This window comes from Cervus canadensis, chromosome 11 (genome assembly GCF_019320065.1).
Source record: "Cervus canadensis isolate Bull #8, Minnesota chromosome 11, ASM1932006v1, whole genome shotgun sequence".
Classification (NCBI taxonomy): domain Eukaryota; kingdom Metazoa; phylum Chordata; class Mammalia; order Artiodactyla; family Cervidae; genus Cervus; species Cervus canadensis.
Genome location: NC_057396.1, coordinates 1,000,179 through 1,025,239, shown reverse-complemented (window position 1 = coordinate 1,025,239; position 25,061 = coordinate 1,000,179). Strand labels below are relative to the sequence as shown.

At 37.6% G+C, this 25,061-nt stretch overlaps 1 protein-coding gene and 1 pseudogene across 8 annotated transcripts in view; both read left to right on the top strand.

Annotated features, from left to right (window-relative positions):
* The window catches only part of GRIA4 (glutamate ionotropic receptor AMPA type subunit 4), a 608,284-nt gene that overhangs the window by 263,096 nt on the left and 320,127 nt on the right, over positions 1-25,061 (top strand). The gene's annotated exons all lie outside the window — the stretch shown is intronic.
* LOC122450644 lies at positions 10,709-10,827 on the top strand (annotated as a pseudogene).

Sequence of the window (25,061 nt, the reverse complement as noted above, 5' to 3'; positions counted from 1 at the left end):
AAAGGAATGACCTTGCCCAGCTAATAAAGACTGCAGGAATATGAAACACCCAGAGGCACAAAGATGACATAGCAATACAAATTTTGTCATTAGTTGAATATCCATTTGAAATTAACATTAGAGATTTAATTCCAAAATGAATTACATTTGGGCAATATCATCAATGGTCATCCCCAGTGGCTCAGCAGTAAAGAATCTGCCTGTAATGCAGGTGATGCGGGAAACATGGGTTTGATTCCTGGATAGGCAAGATCTGCTGGAGGAGGGCATGGCAACCCTCTCCATATCCTTGCCTGGAAAATCCCATGAAGAGTGGAGCCTGGCAGGCTACAGTCCATAGGGTCACAAAGAGTTGGACACCCCTGAAGTGACTGAGCATGCAAATATCATCAGTGTTTTAGAACAATAAAGCTTAGTGAAAGGATTTATCCCCATATGATGAGTAAGAGATGTAGAAGGCTAAAAAGATTTTCATGGAAGGTCATGTAAGAAAGCTTGCTCACATGGAACCAACCTAATGTTGACTAAATGAAAATAGAAAAACAGAACCATCACTTTCCCTTATAAGGGTAGCTGAATGCTCTTAAGATATTATTTATAAATGTCATATACAAAGTCACATATAAGTGTCACATACAAAGCAATAGAAAAAACTTTTAAGAATGCCAAAAATTAAATCTATACTTGATTCTTCTCAAATAACAAATAAAAAATAGTTCTGAACTTCATATAACTATTAAGTCTGTAGGATGACAGTCAATGTTAGGCTATGGAATTTGAAAAATTAGACATAAAATACAAGAAACAAACCTACATCCAAAGAACCTATATTTTAAAGTATTTTAAATATATTCAGATATAAAAAGGAATGTGCAAGGGGAATGGCCACAGTCAAATATGCAATTTCTTTTGCCTAAGTTGAGTCAAAAGAGTTCCTATAAGAAAGTTTTCTGATATCAGTAGAGAAATAAAATCTTAACACCTAACAATTAAAACTTTGATATTTATAAGATATTTATATCATAATCTTTCTAAAGATTTCTTGTCAAGAATACATCAAATCCTTTTCATATGAAAAACCAATTCAATTCTTAATAACAACTTTGATGATCAAACATGTTCAATCTCCCCAAAATAATTTTGTATTCATTAACTATATTTTGAAGATATAAGTTTTTAAATTAAAGAACACATATTTTAACATAACATGATATTTCTTCAATTCTTTCAATAAGAATTTTTAATTCTTATACATAATGATTTTGGTCAGCACCTCCTGTACAGTGTTATGAACCTCTGTCCATATTTCTTCAGGCACTCTGTCAAATCTAATCCTTTGAATCTATTTATCACTTCCACTGTATGAGGGATTTGATTTTTTTTTTTTTTTATTAGTTGGAGGCTAATTACTTTACAATATTGTAGTGGGTTTTGTTATACATTGACATGAATCAGCCATGGAGGGATTTGATTTTATTTAGGTATAAATTAAATTAGGTCATACCTGAAAGTCCTAGTGGATTTCCCTACTTTCTTCAATTTAAGTCTGAATTTTGGATAGGGAGCTCATGATCTGAGCCACAGTCAGCTCCTGGTCTTGTTTTTGCTGACTGTATAGAGCTCCTCCATCTTTGGTTGCAAAGAATATAATCAATCTGATTTCAGTGCTGACCATCTGACGATGTACATGTAGAGTCAACTCTTGTGTTGTTGGAAGAGGTGGTTTGCTATGACCAGTGCATTCTCTTCTCAAAGCTTTGTTAACCTTTTCCCTGCCTCATTTTTTATTCCAAGGCCAACTTGCCTGTTACTCCAGATATCTCTTTACTTCCTACTTTTTCATTCCAGTCCCCTATGATGAAAAGGACATCTCTGTGTGTGTGTGTGTGTGTGTGTGTGTGTGTGTGTGTGTGTGTGCGTGCGTGCATGTTAGTTATAGAAGGTCTTGTAGGTCTTCATAGAACCATTCAGTTCATCTTCAGCATAAGTGTTTGGGGCACAGACTTGGATTACTGTGATGTTGAATGCTGTGCCTTGGAAATGAAGCAAGATCAGTCTGTCATTTTTGATATTGCACCCAGGAACTGCATTTTGGATTCTTTTGTTGACTTTGAGGGCCACCCCATTTCTTGTAAGGGATTCTTGCCCACAGTAATAGACATAATGGTCACCTGAATTAAATTTGCTCATTTCCATTCATTTTAGTTCACTGATTTCTTAAATTTTGATGCTAACTCTTGCTATCCCATTTGGCCACTTCCAATTTACCTTGATTCATGGGCCTAATATTCCAGGTTCCTATTAAATACTGTTCTTTACAGCATCGAACTTTACTTTCATCACCAGACACATTCACAAATGGGTGTTGTTTCTGCTTTGACTCAGCCTCTTCATTACTTCTGGAGCTATTTCTCTGCTATTCTCCAGCAGCATACTGGACATCTGCCAACCTGGGGAGTTCATCTTTCAGTGTCATATCTTTTTGCCTTTTCATAATGATCATGGGATTCTCAAGTCAAAAATGCTGAAATGGTAGCCATTTCCTGCTCCAGTGGACCACATTTTGCCAGAACTCTCTGCCATGACAGATCTGTCTTGGGTGGCCCTGTAGCTCATAGTTTCATTGAGTTATAAAAGGCTGTGATCCACATGAAAATTGCAGCTAGTTTTCTTTAATTGTGGTTTCTATTCTGTCTGTCTTCTGATGAATGATAATAAGATGCTTGTGCAAGCTTCCTGATGTGAGGCACTGGTTGTGGGGAAAATTAGATCTTGCTCTGATGGGCAAGGTCAAGCTTAGTAAATCTTTAACACAAATTTCTGCTGATGGGTGGGCTTTACTCCATTCCTGTAGTTTGGCCTTAGGTGCCCATTCCTGGAATCTTGTATTCTCTATGGAAGGACTATAGTCTGTGTTAGGCCTAATGGCAACCTCCTCCAAGATTACTTGTGCCAACACACTGTGCCTCCTAGGAATGCTGCTGCCAATGCCCTTGACTCTGAGGCAGGCCAATTTTGACCTGTACCTCCACTGGAGACTCCCAGAGCAAGGCAAGCTAGACTCAGCCTCTAATGGGGTCACTTCTTTCTCCTGGGTCTTGGTGTGCACAAGGTGTTGCTTGTACCCTCCAAGAGTCTCTGCTTCCCTATTCCCGTGGAAATTCTGTAATCAAATCCCACTGACTTTCAAAGTCAGATTCCCTGGGGATTCTCAGCCCCTTTGTTGGATCCCCAGGTTTGGAAGTCTGTTGTAGGGCTTAGAACCTTTGCAACAGTTTAAGAACTTCTTTGGTATAATTGTTCTTCAGTTTGTGGATCACCCGCCCAGCAGCTTTATGGAGGGAATAATGGTGACCTCCTCCAAGAGGACTTAGGCCACATGCTACACCTCCCAGAAGTGTTCTACCAGAGCCCTTCTCCCCATGGCAGACCACTGCTGACCAACCTTTCCACAGAAGACCCTCAAACACTGACAGGCAGGTTTGGCTCAGGCTCTTGGGTTGGTGGGGGGATGGAATCACTGCTCCTTTCCCTGGGTCCCAGTGCACATAAGAAACGCAAAGGGGAAAAAATGGAAAAAAAGAATTGCAACAAGACAAAATAGTTTTCTGAGAAGACCTTATAAATAGCTGAGGAAAGAAGAGAAGCAAAAGGCAAAGGGGACAAGGAAAAATATACCTATCTGAATGTAGAGTTCCAAAGAATAGCAAGGAAATAGCAAGAAAGGCTCCTTAAATGAAGAATGAAAAGAAATAGAGGAAAACAATAGAATGGGAAAGACTATAGCAAATTAGAGATACCAAAGGAACATTTCATGCAAACATGGGCACAATAAAGGACAGAAACAGAATGGACCTCACAGAAGCAGAAGAGATTAAGAGGTGATAAGAATACATAGAAGAAATATAGAAAAGATCTTAATAACCCAGATAACCACTATGGTGTAGTCACTCACCTAGAGCCAGACGTATTGGAGTGTAAAGTCAAGTGGGCCTTGGAAAGCATTATTACCAACAAAATTAGTGGAGGTGATAGAGTTCCAGCTGAGCTCTTTCAAGTCCTAAAAGATGATGTTGTGAAAGTGCTGCACTCAGTATGCCAGCAAGTTTGGAAAACTCAGTAGTGGCCACAGAACTGGAAAAGGTCAGTTTTCATTCCAGTCCCAAAGAAGGGTAATGCCAAAGAATGGTCAAACTACATTTGCTAGCAAGGTAAGGCTCAAAATCTTTCAAGCTCTGCTTCCATAGTATGTGTGAACTGAAAACTTCCAGATGTACTAGCTTGATGTAGAAAAGATAGAGGAACCAGAGATCAAATTTCAAACATCCATTGGATCATAGGAAAAGCAACTGAATTCCAGAAAAACAACTACTGCTTTGTTGACTATGCTAAAGTTTTGACTGTGTGGATCACAACAAACTGTGGAAAATACTTTAACAAGTGAGAATATCAGACCATCTTACCTGTATTCTTAGAAACCTGTTTGCAGGTCAAGAAGCAACAATTAGAACCAGACATGGAACAATGGGTTGATTCAAAATTGGAAAGGAGTACATCAAGACTGTATATTGCCACCCTGCTTATTTAACTGATATGCAGAGTACATCATGCAAAATGCCAGGCTGGATGAAGCACAAGTTGGAATCAAGATTGCTGGGAGAAATATCAAGAACTTCAAATATGCAGCTGACACCACTTTTATGGCAGAAAGTGAAGAGGAACTAAAAAGCCCCCTGATGAAGATGAAAGAGGAGAGTGAAAAAAGTGACTTAAAAGTTAACATTTAAAAAACTAACATCATGGCATCCAGTCCCATCACTTCATTGCAAGTAGATGTGGAAACAATGGAAACAGAGAGAGATTTTACTATCTTGTGCTCCAAAATCACTGTGGATGGTGACTGAAGCCATGAAATTAAAAGATGCTTGCTCCTTGGTAGAAAAGCTATCACTAGCCTAGACAGCATATTAAACAGGAGAGACATGGCTTTGATGACAGAGGTCCACATAGCCAAAGCTATGGTTTTTCTGGTAGCCATGTACTGATGTGAGCGTTGAAACATAAAGAAGGCTAAGCGCCAAAGAACTATCTTTTGAGCTGCAGATTCTTGAGAGTCCCTTGGACAGCAACGTGATCAAATAAGTCAATCCTAAAGAAAATCAACCCTGAATACTCATTGGTAGAACTGATGCTGAAACATTTGGGCACCTGATTCCAAGTGCTGACTCATTGGAAAAGACCCTGATGCTGGGAAAGACTGAGGGCAGAAGGAGAAGAGGATGACAGAGGAAGAGATTGTTGGATGGCATCACCAACTCAATGGGCATGAGTTTCAGCAAATTCCTGGAGATATTGGAGAACTGGGAAGCCTGGCATGCTGCATCCCATGGGATCACAAAGAGTTGGACACAACTGAGTGACTGAACAAAACAACAATGTAAGACAGAAGACACATAATGCTTATGCATATCTTTTGAGGAGGATTTTACCTATAGTATTCATACAAATATACTTTAATGAGTAAAGGCATTTCCTTCAAGTGGCGTATAGTCTAGAACAAGACATAGATACTATAGTGACATGTTAAATGTTTTTCTTCTAGTTTTACTGAGATGCAATTGATATACAACATCTTCTTTATTAATTCATCAATTTATTGGCACTTAAGGTCCTTCCATATCTTATATATTATAAATAATGTTGAAATGAACATAGGGGTGCATATATCTTTTTGAATGATTGTTTTCATTTTCTTCAGATAAATGCTCGAGTGGAGTTATAGTAATTCTGTTTTTAACATTTTGAGGAATCTCCATAATGTTTTCCATAGTGGCCGCACCAATTTACATTCCCATCAACAGTGCACAATAGTTCCCTTTTTGCCAAATTATTGCCAACACGTTATTTGTTGTCCTTTTGCCATTCTGACAAGTATGAGGTAACATTTCATCATGGTTTTAACTTTACATTTCCCTGTTTATTAGTTATGTTGAGTATGTTTTCAAGTCCCTGTTGGCCATCTCTCTGTCTTCTTTGGAAAAATGTCTATGTAGATCCTCTGCCCCTTTCTTCATCAGATTATTTATTCTTTTTATGTTGAATTGTATGAGTTCTTTATATGTTTTACATGTTTATATGTTTATATGTTTTATATGTTCTTATGGCACGTGTCATTTGTAGATATATTCTCCCATTAGTAGGTGACCTTTTCTTTTATCGTTTCTTTTCTTTTTTTTTTTTAAATAGTTTCCCTCACTGTGCAAAAGCTTTTTAGTTTGATGTGATCTCATTTGCTTATCTTTGTTTTGGTTTCCCTTGCTTGAGGATACATAGCCATAAAATCATTGCTAAGACCAATGTCAAAGAGAATACTGCCTATTTTATTCCAGAAGGTTTAGTTTAATGTCTTACATTTAAGCCTTTAAAGTATTTTGAGTTTATTTTTGTGTATGGTGTGAGAAAGCAGCCCAGTTTGATTACTTTGCATGTAGCTGTACCAAACAACATTTATTTAAGAGTCTGTCTTTCCTCATTGTATACTCTTGGCCCCTTTGTCATAGATTAATCAAGCATGTAACTATGGACTCATTTCTGGGCTCTATATTCTGGTCCATTTATCCACGTCTGTTTTTGTACCAGTACCATACTGTTTTGATCACTACAGGTTTATTGTATAGCTTGAAATCAGATAGCATAATGTCTCCAGATTTTGTTCTTTCTCAAAGATTGTTTTGACTATTTGAAGTCTTTTATGTTTCCAACAAATTTCAGAATTATTTGTTCACTTGTGTGAAAAATGTCATTGACTTTTTGATAGGGATTGCATTAAATCACTGATTGCTTTAGGTAGTATGATCATTTAAACAATGTAAATTATTCCAATCCATGAGCATGTGGTCTCTTGTCATCTCTTTGTATGGTCTTCAGTTTCTCTCTTCTGTCTTCTATGTTTCCAAATACAGATCTTTTACCTCCTTTGTTAGATCTATTCCTATGTATTTTATTATCTTTGTTGCAATTAGAATTGTTCTTTTAATTTCTATTTCTGACAGTTTGATGTTCGTGTATAGAATGCAGCAGATTTCTGCATATTAATTTTGTGCCCTGCAACTTTACCAAATTAATTTATTACTTCTGAACTTCTTGATGGTGTCTTTAGAATTTTATATTTATAGTGTCATGTCATCTACAGTGACATATTTATTTCTTGCTTTCCAATTTGGAGAAATTTCTTGCTTTTATTTCTCTTTTTTGTCTGATTGTTGTAGCTACAAATTCCTATATTATGCTGAGCAAAATTGTTGAGAGTGGCCATCCTTGTCTTATTCCTGATATTAGAGGAAATTCTTTCAGCTTCTCACCACTGAGTATGACACTAGCTGTAAATTTTTCATTTGGACTTCATTATATTGAAGTACATTTCCTCTATACCCACTTTATTATCTGTTTTTTAATCATAAATGTTTGTTAGATTCTGTTGAAAGATTTCCCTACATCTATTGAAATGATTATATTATTTTATTCTTCAATTTGTTAACACAGTAAGCACATTGATTGATTTAGGGGTGTTGAACTATCCTTGAATCCCTGAAACTAATCCAATTTGATTATTTTGTATGATCTTTTAATGATCATTGAATTGGGTTTGCTAATATTTTATAGAGAATTTTTACATCTATGTTTATAAGAGATATTAGCCTAGAACTTTCTGTTTTGTGATATCTTTGGTTTGACATCAGGATGATGTTCACATGTTACAATGAGTTTGTAAGTATTCCTTCTTTTGCAGTTTTGTTGGTTAATTTAAGAAGGATGGGTAGTAATGCTCATCTAAATATTTGGTAGAATTTACCTGTGATGTCAATAAACACCTGTAATCTTTGTTGGAGAGTTTTTTAAATTAATGATACAATTTTATTGGTAATTGGTCTCTTCATATTTTCTATTTCTTACTGATTTAATCTTGGGATATGGAACATTTATAGGAATTTGTCCATTTCTACTAGGTTGTCGATCTTATTAGCATATGATTATTTATAATAATCTTTTATGATCCTTTGTATTTCTGTGACATCAGTTGTAACGTCTCCTTTTTAACTTCTGACTTTATTAATTTTGAACCTCTCTTTTTAATTTTTTTTTTTTTTTAATTTTCCTTGATGAGTCTGTCTACAGGTTTTTCAATCTTGTTTCTTTTTTCAAATAACCAGTTCTTGGTTTAATTCATGTTTTCTTTCCTTTTTTTTAGTTCTTATGTCATTTATTTCTACTATTTATTTATGAATATGATATTTATGAATTTTTTCCTTCTACTGGGTTTGTTCTTTACAGCACTGGACTCTACTGCCATCACCAGTCACACCCAAAACAGCGCATTGTTTTTGCACTGGCTCTGCCTCTTCAGTCCAATGCTGTAAAGAACAGTATCGTATAGGAATCTGGAATGCTTGGTCCATAAATCAAGCTAAACTGGAAGTGGTCAAACAGGAGGTGGTAAGAGTGAGCATCAACATTTTAAGAATCAGTGATCTAAAATGGACTGGAATAGGTGAAATTAATTCAGATGACCATTTATATGTATTACTGTAGGCAAGAATCACTTAGAAGAAATGGAGTAGCTCTCATAGCCAACAACATACTCCAAAAGCAGTACTTCAGGGTAATCTTAAAAATGACAGAATGATCTCTGTACACTTCCAAGGCAGACCATACAATACCACAGTAATCTAAGTCTATGCCTTAACCACTAATGCTGAAGAAGCTGAAGCTGAACGGTTCTATGAAGACCTACAAGATCTTCTAGAACTAACACCACAAACAGATGTCCTTTTTCATCACAGGGGACAGGAATGCAAAAGTAGGAAGTCAAGAGGTGCCTAGAGTAACAGACAAGTTTGGCCTTTGAGTCAAAAATGAAGCAGGGCAAAGGCTAACAGAGTTTGCCAAGAGAAAACACTGATCATAGCAAACATCCTCTTCCAACAACACAAGAGACGACTATACACATGGACATGACCAGATGGTCAATACAGTAATCAGATTGATGATAGTTTTTGCAGAAAAAGATGGAGAAGCACTATACAGTCAGCAAAAATAAGACCAGGAGCTGACTGTGGCTCAGATCATGAACTCCTTATTACAAAACTCAAAGTTAAATTGTAAAAAGTAGGGAAAACCACTAGACCATTCAGGTATGACCTAAATCAAATACTTTACAATTACTCAGTGAAAGTGACAAATACATTTGAGGAATTAGATCTGATAGGCAGAGTGCCTGAAGAACTATGGATGGAGCTTCCTGACATTGTACAGGAGGCAGTGATTCAGACCATCCCCAAGAAAAATAAATACATAAAGGCAAAAAGGTTGTCTGAGGGGGCCTTACAAATAACTGAGAAAAGAAGAGAAGCTAAAGGCAAAGGTGAAAAGGAAAGATATACCCATCGAATGAAGAATTTCAAAGAATAGCAAGGAGAGATAAGGAAGCCTTCCTCAGTGATCAATGCAAAGAAATAGAAGAAAGCAATATAATGGGAAAGACTAGAGATCTCTTCATGAAAAGTAGAGATACCAAGGGAAAATTTCATGCAAAAATGGGCAAAATAAAGGACTGAAATGGTATGGACCTAACAGAAGAAGGAGATATTAAGAAGAAGTGGCAAGAATACACAGAACACCTATACAAAAAAGATCTTAATGACCCAGATAACCGCTGGTTAACCCAGATGGTATGATCACCCAGACATCCTGGAATGTGAAGTCAAGTGGGCGTTAGGAAGCATCACTATGAACAAAGCTAGTGGATGTGATGGAATTTCAGTTAAGCCATTTCAAATACTAAAAGATGTTACTGTGAAAGTGCTGCATTAAATATGCCAGCAAATTTGGAAAACTCATCAGTGACCACCAGACTGGAAAAGGTCAGTTTTCATTCCAATCCCAAAGAAGAGTAATGCCAAAGAATGTTCAAACTACTGCACAATTGCACTTGTCTCACATGCTTGCAAAGTAATGCTCAAAATTCTCCAAGCCAGCCTTCAACAGTATGTGAACCGAGAACTTCTAGATGTTCAAGCTAGATTTAGAAAAGACAAGGGAACCAGAGATCAAATTGCCAACATATGTTGGGTCAAACAAAAAGCAAGAGAGTACCAGAAAATATCTACTTCTGTGATATTGGTTATGCCAAAGTCTTTGACTGTGTGGATCACAGCAAATTGTAGAAAATTCTTAGAGATTGAAATACCAGACAACCCTACCTGTCTCCTGAGAAATCTGTGTGCAGGTCAAGAAGCAGCTGTTAGAACTGGACATGGAACAGTGGACTAGTTACAAATTGGGAAAGGAGTGTGTCAAGGCGGTATAATGTCACCCTGCATATTTAACTTACATGCAGAGTACATCATGCAAAATGCTGTACTGTGTGAACCACAAACTGGAATCAAGATTTTAAGGAGAAATATCAATAAGATACACAGATGACTCCACCTTTATGCCAGAAAGTAAAGAACTAAGAGTCTCTTGATGAAAGTGAAAAAGGAGAGTGAAAAAGTTGGCTTAAAACTCGACATTCAAAAAATTAAGGTTATGGCATCCGGTCCTATCACTTCATGGAAAACAGATGGGGAAACAATGGAAACAGTGATAGACTTTAGTCTCAGGCTCCAAAATCATTTCAGATGGTGACTGCAGCCATGAAATTAAAAGATGCTACAGCCATACCACCCTGAACGCGCCCGATTTCATCTGATCTTGGAAGCTAAGCAGGGTCAGGCCTAACCAGTAGTTGGTTGGGAGGCTGCCTGGTAATACTGGGTACTGTAGGCTTTTATTTTGGGGCTTCCCTGGTGGTGCAGACAGTAAAGCATCTGCCTGCAATGCAGGAGAGCCGGGTTCAATCCCTGGGTCGGGAAGATCCCCCGGAAGGAAATGGCAACCCACCCCAGTACGCTTGCCTGGAAAATGCCATGGACTGAGGAGCCTGGTAGGCTATAGTCCATGGGGTCACAAAGAGTTGGAGATGACTGAGTGACTTCATTTTTCTTTTCTTTCTTTCCTTGCTCCTTGAAAGAAAGGTTATGACTAACCTAGATGGCATATTAAAAAGCAGAGACTTTAGTTTGCCAACAAGGGTCTGTCTAGTCAAAGCTATGGTTTTCTCAGTAGTCATGTATGGATGTGAGAGTTGGACTATAAAGAAGACTGAGCACCAAAGATTTGATGTTTCTGACCTGTGGTGTTGGAGAAGACTCTTGAGTGTCCCTTGGACTGCAAGGAGATCCAACCAGTCCATCCTAAAGAAAATAAGTACTGAATATTCATTGGAAGGACTGATGCTGAAGCTGAAACTTCAATACTGTGGCTATCTGATTCACAGAACTGACTCATTGGAAAAGATTCTGGGAAAGATTGAAGGCAGGAGGAGAAGGGGACAACAGGAAATTAGATGGTTGGATGGCATCACAGACTCGATGGCCATGGGTTTGAGCAAACTCAGGGAGTTGGTGATGAACAGGGAAGCCTGGTGTGCTGCACTCCATGGGGCTGCAAAGTTTCCGACATGACTGAGAGACTGAACTGAACTGAACTACTGGGTTTTGTCTAGGTTTTGCTTGCTTTACTTTTTCTACTTTAATGAAGTATGCAATTAGGTAATTTACTTGAAATTTTTCTTATTTCCTGAAGTAGACTTCTATCACCATAAACTTCTCACTTACAGCTAATTTGTTGCGTCCCATAGATTTTGGGTCATTGTGTTTTTATTTTTCTCCAGATATTTTTTGGTTTCCTCTTTGATTTCTTCAATGGTCCACTAGTTGTTCTTAGCATGTTGTTTACCCTCCATATATTTGTCATTTTTGCATGTTTAATGCAAACTATTAATAAAATAGTTGATTTCTAGTCTCATAGCGATATGATCAGAAAAGATGCTTCCCATGAATTCAACTTTCTTTTATTTATTGATTAATATTTTATGGCATAGCACCTGATCTTTCCTAGAGAATGTTCCATGTGCACTTGATGAGAATATGTATACTGCCGCTTTGGATGGAATGCTCTGTTATCATTTAAGTACACTGGCTCTATGTGTCATTTAAGATCAGTGTTTCCTTATTGATTTGGATGATTTGGCCATTGATGTAAGTAAGGGAATAAAGTCCACTATTATTATTGTGTTACTATAGATATCTCACTTTGTGTCTGTCGATGTTTGCTTTATGTATTTAGGTGCTTCTATGTAGGGAGAATATATATTTACAATGTTATATCTTCTTCTTAGATTGAGCCCTTGATCATCTCATTACAGTCTTTGTTTTAATGTCTGTTTTGTCTTATATAAGTATTGATAATCCAGCTTTCTTCACTTTCATGGAACATCTTTTCTCATCTCACATGTAGTCTGTGTGTATTTATATCTGAAGTAAGTCTCTTGGAGGCAGCTTCTATATGGGTCTTATTTATGTATACATTCAGCCACTCTATGTCTTTTCTTTGGAGAATTTAGTCTATTTACATTTAAGATAATTATTAATAGTTTTGTACTCTTTGCCATTTTGTTAACTGATTTTGGATTATTGTTGAGTTGTTTTTTGGTCCTTTCTTTTCTTTTGATATATTCCCCTGTGATTTGATGACTATCTTTAGAGATATAGTCAAATGTCTTTCTCTATTCTGTAGGTGTATTTATGACAGATTTTTGGTTTGTGATTACCATTGTTGTTATTGTTCAGTCACTAAGTTATATCCAGCTCTTTGTAATCCCATGAACTTCAGCACATCAGGCTTCCCTGCCCTTCACCATCTCCCAGAGTTTGCTCAAACCCATGTCAATTGAGTCAGCAATGCCATCTAACCATCTCATCCTCTGTCACCTACTTCTCCTGCCCTCAATCTTTTCCATCATCAAGATCTTTCCCAATGAGTCAGCTCTTCACCACAGGTGGCCAAAGTATTGGAGTGGTTACCATGAGGTTTATATATGCCATCCTATGTATACATGATTATTTTAATTTGCTGTTCTAAGTACAAATGCATTTTAACAGCCCACTCCCATTTACTGTTATGGCATCATGTTTTACATTTTCTTGCTTGTGTATCTCTTAATTATGTACTGTGCATATAGATAATATTCCTACTTTGACCTTTTAAGTTTCCTACTAGCTGCATATGTGGTCGATTTATTAACTTTACTGTATATATATCTTTACCAAGAAATCTTTCCTTTCATCCATTTGATATTTCTAGTTGTGACTTTTTCTTTTCTACTTAGAGAAGGCCCAACAACATTTCGTGTAAAACTCTTTGCTAGAGTGTGGAACTCCTTCAAATCGGAATGAAATCCTTGCCAGCTAGCCTTCTTAAATGAAAACCTTCTAGGTTGTGCATGTTTCCCTTTTGTCACTTGTAAATATATCATGCTATCCCCTTACGGGGTCTTCCCTGGTGGCTAAAACAGTAAAGAATCTGCCCACAATGTGGGAGACCCAGGTTTGATCCCTGGGTCAGGAAGATCCCCTGGAGAAGGAAAGGGCAATCCACTCCAGTATTCTTGCCTGGAGAATTCCATGGGCAAAGGAGTCTGCCAGGCTAGAGTCCATGGGGTTGCAAAGAGTTGGACACAACTGAGCAACTAACACATTCCCTTATGACCAACAGAATTTCTGCTGAAAAATGTACTGATAGACTTTTGGGAGTTCGTTTATGCTTAACTTATTGCTTTTCCCTTGCTGATTTTAATAATCTCTCTTAATTTAATTTTTACTGTTTTGAATATGATATGCCTTGGTGTGTACCTCCAGTTTGATCCTGTTTGAGACTCTCTGTGATTCCTGTACCTGGATGTCTGTTTCTTTCCCAGGCTAAGGAAGTCTCCAGCTATTTTGTCTTCAAATATAATTTCTGCCCCTTCTCTCTCATCTCTTTCTGGGACCTCTAAAATGTTAATATTAATATGCTTGATATTGTTCCATAATTCTCCTAACTGTCCTCATAATTTTGCTGTTTTTTTCCTTTCTTCTTTTCAGCTTCTACTTTTCTTCCAGTTCACAAATCTGATTCTTCATATCATCTAATCTACTGTTAATTCCTTCTAGTATATATTTTATTTCAGTTACAGTATTCTTCAGCTCTGTTTGAATCTTTTTTATATTTTCCAATTCCTTGTTAAAGTTCTCAATGTTTGTCCATTCTTATCTCAAGTACTTTAAGCATTTTTATGATCATTATCTTGAAGTCTTCATTGGATAGATTGCTTATCTCCACTTAGTTCTTCTTCTAGGGATTTATTTTGTTTCTTCATTTGGAACATATTCTTTGTTTTTCTGTTTGCCCAGTTTCCTGTTTTAGTTTTTGTGTTTGTTATGTTGGTTAAATTTGCTGATCTTGGAGAACTGGTCTTTTCTATGGACATCTCATGCATTGGAGGAATCCACTCCTCTAGTCACCAGGGTCATATATTCTAGGGGAGCCCCTTACATGAACTGCTTGGGCCTTTCTATTGTGAAAGACCGACTACTGTGGGTAGTCTTGTAAGTGTGGCTTTCCTGTAGTTTCACTGGTTTCCAGACCCTGACTTGTGCAGCAAATGTTGGCCAGTGTGGCCAGGCCTTAAGATGGCAGGCTCTGTACCTTCAGGCTATCGCTGGCCCAGAAGTAAGAGGAGTTGAGTCCCAGAGTGACTAGTGCTGACCAGGGATCCCAGATTGAGTGTTGGCTTGTTGATGGTGGGGTCAGTTCCTAACACAGCTGGCAACAGGTTCCAGAGTATCCCAAAGGTGGTGCTGCCCTGCTGGTGGGTAGTACCAGATCCTAAGGTGAGTGGATTAGGAGCCCAATGAGTCTTGGACTGAATGCAACATGCTGGTGAGAAGCACTGGGGCCCAATGGGGTGCTAGGGCTGGTGTCAGCCTGCTGGTGAGTGGGACAAGGGCCCAGAGTATCACAGGACTAGTACTGTCTCACTGACGGGTGAAGCCATTTCCTGGGGCTATTGCCAACCCAATGGTAAGTGGTGTTGGATTCTTGAATCTGTTACTATAGAAAGCAAATATCTCAGAGCTGATATCAGTCCACTGGTGGGTGGGGCAGTAGCCTAGGAAGTCCGGAGACTAGTTCCAGCCCACTTGGGTATGAAGCTGGGACCCGCAATTATTGCCCTTGCAATAAGACTCAGGGGTCCCTGAGCTGGTGCTAGACTGCTGGTGAGAAGGGCTGGATCCTGGCCCCTCTGATGAGCAGGGTTGGGTCTCAGAGCAGCTGGGGACTCAGGAGTGTCCTGAAGCAACTGTCCTGGTGGCACATGCAGCTGTGGTCTCACCCAGATAGCTGCTTGGCCTGAGGCATCTCGGTACTAGTGCCATGGTTGGGTTTGGGTTGGGTTTGGGGTGGTTGGGTTTTCATGCTAATCAGCTTGAGTGAGAATTCTGAATTGGTTCTTGCCAGTACCAGTGTCCTCATGACAGAATGAGCTTCTGAAAATGGCTGCTTCCAGTGTCTCTGTTCCCAGGTTGAGCTCCATTTGCCTTCTGCCTCTCTGAGTCTCAACAATTACATCTAACCCAGGCTCCCTTAAAATTACTGCTTATTCCCTGGGTCCTTGAACATGTGAGATTTTGTGTGTGCCATTTAAGAGTGCAGTCTGTTTCCTACATGTCTCTGGCTCCTCTGAAAGTAAGCCTCATTTGACCTCCAAAATCAAACATCATCAATTCCTTGGTCCATGATCCCCAGTCTGGGGTGCCTGCTGTGGGGCTTGGACCCATTGCTTCTTGGGGAGAAACTTTGTAATTATCCTGTTTGTGGGTCACTGACTCATGGGTATGGATCTTGAATATACCTTATTTATACCCTTTCTAACCATATAATTGTGGTCTATTCTTTACATCTTTAGTTGTAGAAGACCTTTTCTTTTTCTTTTTTCTTTTTTGCTGGTCTTCAGATCTCTCTCATCACTACTTGTTCTATTAAGCTCAGTTCAGTCACTCATTCATGTCAGATTCTTTGTGACTCCATGCACTGCAGCACACCAGGCTTCCCTGTCCATCACCAACTCCCAGAGCTTACTCAAACTCATGTCCATCGAGTCAGTGATGCCATCCAACCCTCTCATCCTCTGTTGTTCCTTTCTCTTCCTGCCTTCAATATTTCCTATCATCAGGGTTTTTTCCAATGAGTCAGTTCTGTGCATCAGGTAGCCAAAGTGTTGGAGTTTCAGCTTCAGCATCAGTCCTTTCAATAAATATTCAGGATTGATTTACTTTAGGAATGACTGGTTTGATCTCCTTGCAGTACAGTTGTAATTTTATTGTGCTCATGTAACTTTGTTAAGCTCAGGGTCTTCACCACCAACTTCCTATATTGATATTTAAAGTCCCAATCAGGGCTATGGTCAAGTCTATGCCAATTTACCAACTGGTTGATCCATAAACACAAATAGGCTACATATTTGTCTACTCATAAATTAAATTATTGATATTTTTAAATAATGCATTCAAAATCATGTTAGGTTTTCACAGATTCCATTTATTCTCTTATTTAAGGAAAAGTGAGAAGGAAATGGCAATCCACTCCAGTACTCTTGCCTTGAAAATCCATGGACAGAGGAGCCTGGTAGGCTACAGTTCATAGGGTCGCAAAGAGTCAGACATGACTGAGCGACTTCACTTTACTTTACTTTATGCATCACCAACAGGAAAACAATTTCTTGTGGCAGCAGTCTAAAAACCTCATAATTTCATTAAAATCAGTTTGGTTCAGTTCAGGAATCATTTGTAGTTAGCTACCATACACTGAACACTGTGCTAACTCCTAGAGATACAAATAAAAGTAAGACTGGGCTACTACTCCATGGGATTTTAGGTTAGAGAAAGTAGATTTAAGTGAGGATCAGCAAGTCTCTTGAAAACACACCTGAAGCCAATGTCATTTCCTATACTTTTAAAGATATGGACAGTAATAAGGATACTACACATACATGAGTACATAAGATTGTCCCCGTTCTACATCCTCCTCAGGAATAAATAGAGGGTGAGGGATAATGCTGGTCAGGTATTAGGATCACATCTTGACACAATCCCTTTGGAGTTTTGAGAACCCCAAAATGCATGCATTCTGCTACCTTTCATAAAATTGACCTTTAAAGATTCTTAGTAAAGCGAGAATGAATGTTCTCAGATTTGAAAGGTTGTCTTTCCCACAGGGAGTTCAGAAGCAGTGTTTCAGTAGAGAGAGTGATGTGTCAGCTTTACTGAGGTCACATAATTTAGAGGAAGTAAAACAGAGATATGCAATTACAGGCAGATAATTTAATTCCTGTCTGTCAGCTGTTCACAAATATGGATATACCCAAAGTACTACTTAAACACCAAGGAACGATTCCAAACCAGACTGGTGAAGCTATGTGGAGAGGAATGTAGAAAAATCTTCCCAGAGTAAATGATATCTCAGTCTCGAAAAGTTAGTAGTTACCAAAAAGAATAGGATCTCAAGGAAGGGAGAATTGCATAAACAAGGGTATGAAGATGTAGAAATTATAGTTCTATATCAAGAAGCCCTAAATAAGCAGACTGTTATGAACATGTATATTTTAAATGGTAATAACAATTTCTTTCCACTTTAAATGATCTCTTTATTATCAGCCAATTAATTCAGAATTTCAATACCTGACTAAAAACTGCTATGGCTGATTCATGCTGAGGTTTGACAGAAAACAACAAAATCCTGTAAAGCAATTATCCTTCAATTAAAAAATAAACATTTTTTTAAACTGCTATTGTAGGTGTTTCTATACACTTATTGATCTCAGAAGAGGTCAAAGCAAAAAAGAAACATTCTATTCCATGAACAATGTGAGTGTCTTGGATGTGCTTCCGTCTCCCGTGAAAATTAAAATTTCGTGAAGCATACTGCTTTTGTCTTATTATTCACAGCTCTATCTCCAACACATAAAACAGAAGTTGTTATGTATGTAGTTATACTATAGTTGTATAATTATATAGTCAATAAGTGGGGATTCAATGACAAGCAGGACAGATCTAGTGCCTCTCCTGACTAAGTTGACAGGCTAGTAGACAGGCTTTAGCCTAGGATAGCTAAAGGGCATTGTAAACTTGTATGAAAAAATGGCATCTTTAGTTTTCCTTACCTATAACTGAAAATTAGCATTAATTATTAAAATAGGCCAGAAATCACAGAGGTATTAGTAGTAAATGTGACTCTGTTACCATTACATATCACAGATAATGCCTTTCAGTCTTGCAGATATCTGAAAATATCATTTTTACTCCTCATATTTTTAATTAATTTGTTTTTTATTGAAGGATAATTTCTTTACAGAATTTTGCTGTTTTCTGTCAAACCTCGATATGAATCAGCCATAGGTATACATATATCCCCTCCCTTTTGAATCTCCCTCCCATCTCCTTCCCCACCCCACCCCCTCTAGGCTGATACAGATCCCCTGTTTGAGTTTCCTGAGCCAGACAGCAAATTCCAGTTGGCTGTCTATTTTACATATGGTAATGTAAGTCTCCATGTTGCTCCCTCCATACATCTCACCCTCTCCTCCCCTCTCCCCAAGCCCATAAGTCTATTCTCTATGTCTGTTTCTCCATTGTTGCCCTGTAAATAAATTCTTCAGTACCATTTTTCTAGATTCTGTATATATGCATTAGTATATGGTATTTATCTTTCTCTTTCTGACTCACTTCACTCTATATAATAGATTCTATGTTCATCTACCTCATTAGAACTGACTCAAATGTGTTCCTTTTTATGACTGAGTAATATTCTACTGTGTAAATGTACCACATCTTTATCCATTCATCTGCTAGTGGACATCTAGTTTACTTTTATGTTCTAGCTATTATAAATAGTGCTTCAATGAACAGTGGGATAAAAAGACAATCCTCAGAATGGGAGAAAATCATAGCAAATAAAACAACTGACAAAGGATTAATTTCCAAAATATACAAGCAGCTCATATAACTCAATACCAGAAAAACACTCCTCATGATTTTTAAGTTGTTTGCTATTGACTTACCACTAGGTAAAAATCAGGAATCTTAGTATGTCATCAGTTTAGTTATTGATGTCTTGAATATAGATTTTAATATTGCAGGTTTCTCTTTGTTATCCTAAGTAATCGGTCTTGTGCCTTTAAAAGCATTGTTCTGAGAAGGGAGCTAATAGACCTCACAAGAATACTAAATAGGTTCATGATACCAAAATTTGTTAAGAACTCCAAGTCTAGGGGTATAAAAGAAATTAACTAAAAATTAATTATTGTTCAATGATATGGCAAGTGCACTGATAGGGGAAGAATAGAATGCTGTCCCATATATAGGATACATGGGTGTCTTGCAAAGATTTTCATGTCCTGCTTCATCTGAAAAATTAGGAGAGTATACATGTACAGACCCTGAAGGAAGTTTATTGTGAAAGGAGCCAGACTGTGACTGTGTGAGTAGAGGAGGTGAGTGTTTACAGGATAAGAGATACACTTAGGCTGAGTAAGACAAGACTCAAAAGAGTTTGCACGTTATTCCAAGGATAATACGAAGCTATTCATGAGTTTTAAACATAGAGTAAAAGATCACTGTGGAGTGAATTTATATGGGGAGAGGTAAGCATTAAGCAGGGATAATTCAGGATCATTGTCTGAGTCCTGCATTGTCATTGGAAAAATACAGATAAAGAAAATCAACATGGTGCTAGAACATCAATGTTTACTACCTTTTCATACTCAATTTCACTAATGCGGGACACCTGAGTTCAATCACTGACTGGGTGGAGAAGATCCCCTGGAGAAAGGAAATGCTACCCACTCGAGTATTCCAGCCTGAAGAATTCCATGGACTGTATAGTCCATGGAGTCTCAAAGAGTCTGACACGACTGAACAACATTCACTTTCAGTTTCGCTTTTAAGATGATTTTGGTTTTTTTTTTGTTTTTTTTGTTTGTTTTTTAATTTTTTTTACATTTATTTTTATTAGTTGGAGGCTAATTAGTTTACAATATTGTAGTGGTTTTTGCCATACATTGACATGAATCAGCCATGGATTTACGTGTATTATTAGTAGCATAAACTTTCAAACTACCACAAAATTGAACTCATCTCACACGCTAGCAAAGTAATACTCAAAATTCTCCAAGTTACGCTTCAGCAGTACATGAACCAAGAACTTCCAGATGTTCAAGCTGTATTTAGAAAAGGCAAAAGAACCAGAGATCAAATTGCCAACATCCACTGTATCCTAGAAAAAGCAAGAGAATTCCAGAAAAACATCTATTTCTGCTTCATTGACTATGCTAAAGCCTTTGACTGTGTGGATCACAACAAACTGTGGAAAATTCTTAAAGACATTGAGATACCAGACCACCTTACCTGCCTCCTGAGAAATCTGTATGCAGGTTAAGAAGCAACAGTTAGAACAGGACATGGAACAAAGGACTGGCTCCAAATTGAGAAAGGAGTATGTCAAGCCTATATATTGTCACCCTGCTTATTTACCTTATATGCAGAGTACATCAAGTGAAATTCTGGACTGGATGCTGGACAAGCTGGAATGAAGATTGCAGGGAGAAATATCAATAACCTCATATATGCAGATGATATCATCCTTATATCAGAAAATGAAGAGGAACTAAATAGCCTCTTGATGAAATTGAAAGAAGAGAGTAAAAAAAAAAAAAAAAAAAACTTACTTAAAACTCAACATTCAAAAATGAAGATCAGGGCATCTGATCCCATCACTTCATGACAAATAGATGGAAAAACAATGGAAACAGTGAGAGCCTTCATTTTCTTGGGCTTCAAAATCACAGCGGATGGTGACTGAAGCCATGAAATTAAAAAACACTTTCTCCTTGGAAGAAAAGCTATGACAAACCTAGACAGCATATTAAAAAGCAGAGACATTACTTTCCTGACAAATGCCCATATAATCAAAGCTATGGTTTTTCCAGTAGTTATATATGGATGTGAGAGTTGGACTATAAAGACAGCTGAGCACTGAAAAATGATGCTTTTGAATTATGGTGTTGGAGAAGACTCTTGAGAGTGCCTTGGACTGCATAATCAAACTAGTCATTCCTTAAGGAAATCAGTCCTGAATATACATTGGAAAGACTGATGCTGAAGCTGAAACTCCAATACTTTGGTCACCTTATGTGAAGAACTGACTCATTTGAAAAGACCCTGATGCTGGGAAAGATTGAAGACAGGAGGAGAAGGGGATAACAGAGGATGAGTGGTTGTATGGCATCACCGACTCAGTGGATATGAGTTTGAGCAAACTCTGGGAGTTGGTGATGGACAAGGATGCCTTGTGGGCCGCAGTCTGTGGGGTTGCAAAGAGTCAGACATGACTGAGAGACTAAACTGATCTAAACTGAGCATAAACTTTTTTGCTCTCCAACCAGTCCATCCTAAAGGAGATCAGTCCTGGGTGTTCATTGGAAGGACTGATGCTGAAGCTGAAACTCCAATAGTTTGGCCACCTCATGCAAAGGGTTGACTCATTGGAAAAGACCCTGATGCTAGGAGGGATTGGGGGCAGGAGGAGAAGGGGACGACAGAGGATGAGATGGCTGGGTGGCATCACCGACTTGATGGACATGAGTTTGAGTAAGCTCTGGGAGTTGGTGTTGGACAGGGAGGCCTGGCGTGCTGTGATTCATGGGGTCGCAGAGTTGGACACAACTGAGTGACTGAACTGAACTGAACTGAATACAACTAATTCCATTTCATTTGGTGGTTAAAGGAAGTAATGTTCAGCAATGGACAAATGCCAATGCAGCAGTAAGCTCATGCAGGAAAGAATACCAGCCAACTGCCTTCAGTGAAGCCTATTTTGGTCATCATCCTAAGCCTTCATTTGGATATAGCGATTTCTTGATAACTCTATCATTTTAAAGGACACATATCAGTTGCTTCAATTTTAATTTTATCTTTAGCCAAGTTCTCTCTTTCCTGTGCTGCTTGTTCCCCAGGTTAAAATTCAATAGTTTCACTGATTCCATCCAACTAATTTATTAATCTAAAATCAAATGCCCTATGTTGTTCAGCAAGATTATTAAAAAATTTGCTCTTTTTAGCATGCATTCATATATTTGGATGTTTCCTGCTGATTAAATGCTAAACCTGTTGTTTTCTTTCTAAATACATTGAAGCATGATACAACTTATATTTTGTTTATATACAATCATTTTACATATGATTTTATATAAAGTATATAAAATTTGTATATGATTTTTTAAGTTATTTATATTGGAGACAATGAGTGAACTCTGGAAATGATGAGCTGGGCTATTAAAGCATTTAGTTTCTATTCTAATTAGTCTCATGAATATCAGTGTTAATTGTAGTCAAAAATTTCAAATGTTTGATAAATATTGTGTCATTACTGTATTTACTTTCAACCAACGTCTTGTATAAGCTGATTTCCATCAAAGTTCTTGTTCTTCCATCATCCTGTGAGGTACGAGAGAAGGCAAATAGGTAGTTATTTAGAATGTAAACACATGGGAAAATAAGAAAGAAAAAGTATCTTCTTTATAAAATAAAGAGACTCTGTAAATAAATAAAATAGAATTTATTTTCCTCTGAACATTTTTTAGATAATTGTACCAAACTTACCACTAAGCAACAGATTAATACATTGATAAATACTGATGATTTTTCTTATAAAGAGCTCATAGAAGATTTTGTCATTTGTCTTTCTTTTCCATACAATGTAAACTTTAATATCTTATTTTGTTAATGAGAAGAAAGAAGCCCAAATAAATCAGAGACTATCTGTAAGGCACTACATTAGAAGCAATGACATATAACAAATACTAAAGATTTTGTGTTTAGATGACAAAATATATATACATAAAACTCATTGTCAAACACGGTTATAGAATGAAAGCTTAATGGGTTGCATGCACCTTTTAGAAGATAATATGGTATATATGTGCACAAAGTTGCTTCGGTCCAATTCTTTGCAAACCTATGGACTGTAGCCCTCCAGGCTCCTCTGTCCATAGGATTCTCCAGGCAAGAATATTGGAGTGGGTTGCCATGCCCTCCTCCAGGGGAATCTTCCCAACCCAGGGATCATAACCATGTCTCATGTCTACTGCATTGGCAGGTGGCTTCTTTCCCATCAGCACCATCTGTAAAGCCAATCATTGTATATACATAACAAGGAAATTTTAAACTGTTTTGGTTCTAGAAATATGAATAATTAGGAAACTTGATTATATAGTGAGCTTGGGGGTCTATGATTGCACTCTAACTCTCAATTTAACACTGCATGCTTCTGTATTTTGCTTGGAATACCATCACCAAATTAAAATTCATTCCCTTAAATCATCCTAATTAGTCAGTTCTCCAACATCCTTCCAATCTAACTTATGCTTTATCCTTGTTATCTGGGTAAATATTACCCATTGCTTAAATCAGCTTAATTATACCACTTTTGGAAACCATAGTGGATTCCTGTATATTGTATTCATCTCCCCTTCTTGGGATTTGTAGTCAGTACCACACCACTTGCAAATAATTATAGGCCAATTTCTGCTACTTATTGTTGACTTCAACTGCTTTCCAACAAGAATGTAAACTTTTTTATCACCATGTCTTCCAGTACACAGCATAGAGCTCAATGTATTTGTTGAGCAGCTGACTACAATTTAAATGGGCTTCCCTGGTGGCTCAGATGGCAAAAATCCATGTATGATGCAGGAGACCCAGGTTTGACCCTTGGGTCAGGAAGTTCCCCTGGAGAAGGAAAGGACTACCGACTTCAATATTCTTGCCTGGAGAACTCCATGAACTTAGGAGTCTGCTGGGTTACAGTCCATGAAGTCACAAAGAGTCAGACACGAGTCAACGACTAACACTTTCACTTTCACAATTTAAATAATAGAAATTATGTGAATTTTTAGATGAAATGCCCTATAAATATCAATTAGATCCGTGTAGTCCAATGTATCATTTAAAGCTTGTGTTTCCTTACTAATTTTCTGTCTGGATGATGTGTCCATTGGTGTGAGTCTGGTGTTAAAATCTCCCATTGTTATTGTCAATTTTCCCTTTTATAGTTGCTAATATTTTCCTTATGTATTGAGGCTTCCATGATGACTCAGATGGCAAAGAATCTGCCTGCAATGTAGAAACCCAAGTTCAATCCCTGGGTCAGGAAGATCCACTGGAGAAGAGAATTGGCAATGCACTCCAGTATTCTTGCCTAGAAAATTCCATGGCCAGAGGAGCTTGGCAGGCTACAGTCCATGGGCCCACAAAGAGTCAGACATGACTGAGTGACTAACACTATGTATTGAGGTGCTTCTATGTTGGATGCATATGTATTTATAGTTGTGCATATGTATATATATATTTATATCTTCTTAGATTGATCATTTGATCATTATGTGGTGTCCTTCCTTTTCTCTTGTCTTTACTTTAAAGTCTATTTTATCTGATATGAGTATGGCTACTCCTGCTCTCTTTTGATTTACATTTGCATGGAATACCTTTTTCCACCCCCTCACTTTCTGTCTATTCTGTAGACAGAATATATAAGGGTCTTGTTTTTGTATTCATCCAGCCAGTCTGTGTCTTTCAGTTGGAGCATTTAGTCCATTTACATTTAAGGTAATTATTGATTTGTATGATCTTTTTACCATTTACTTTATTATTTGGCTTTGTTATTGTAGGTCTTTTCTGTCTCTTGTGTTTTCTGTCTAGAGAAGTTTCTTTACATTTGTGTAAACTTGGTTTGGTGCTGCTGAATTCTCTTAATGTCTGCTTATTTGTAAAGATTTTCATTTCTCTGTTGATGAATGATATCCTTGCTGGGTAATCTTGGTTGTAGGTTTTTTCATTTCATCACTTTATGTATATCCTGCTGCTCCTTTCTGGCCTGAAGAGTTTCTTTTGAAAAATCAGCCATTTGCTTTATAGGGATCCCCTTGTATGTTATGTGTTGCTTTTCTCTTGCTGCTTCTAATATTTTTTCTTTGTGTTTAATCTTATTACTTTGATTATTATGTGTGTTGGTGTATTTTCCCTTGG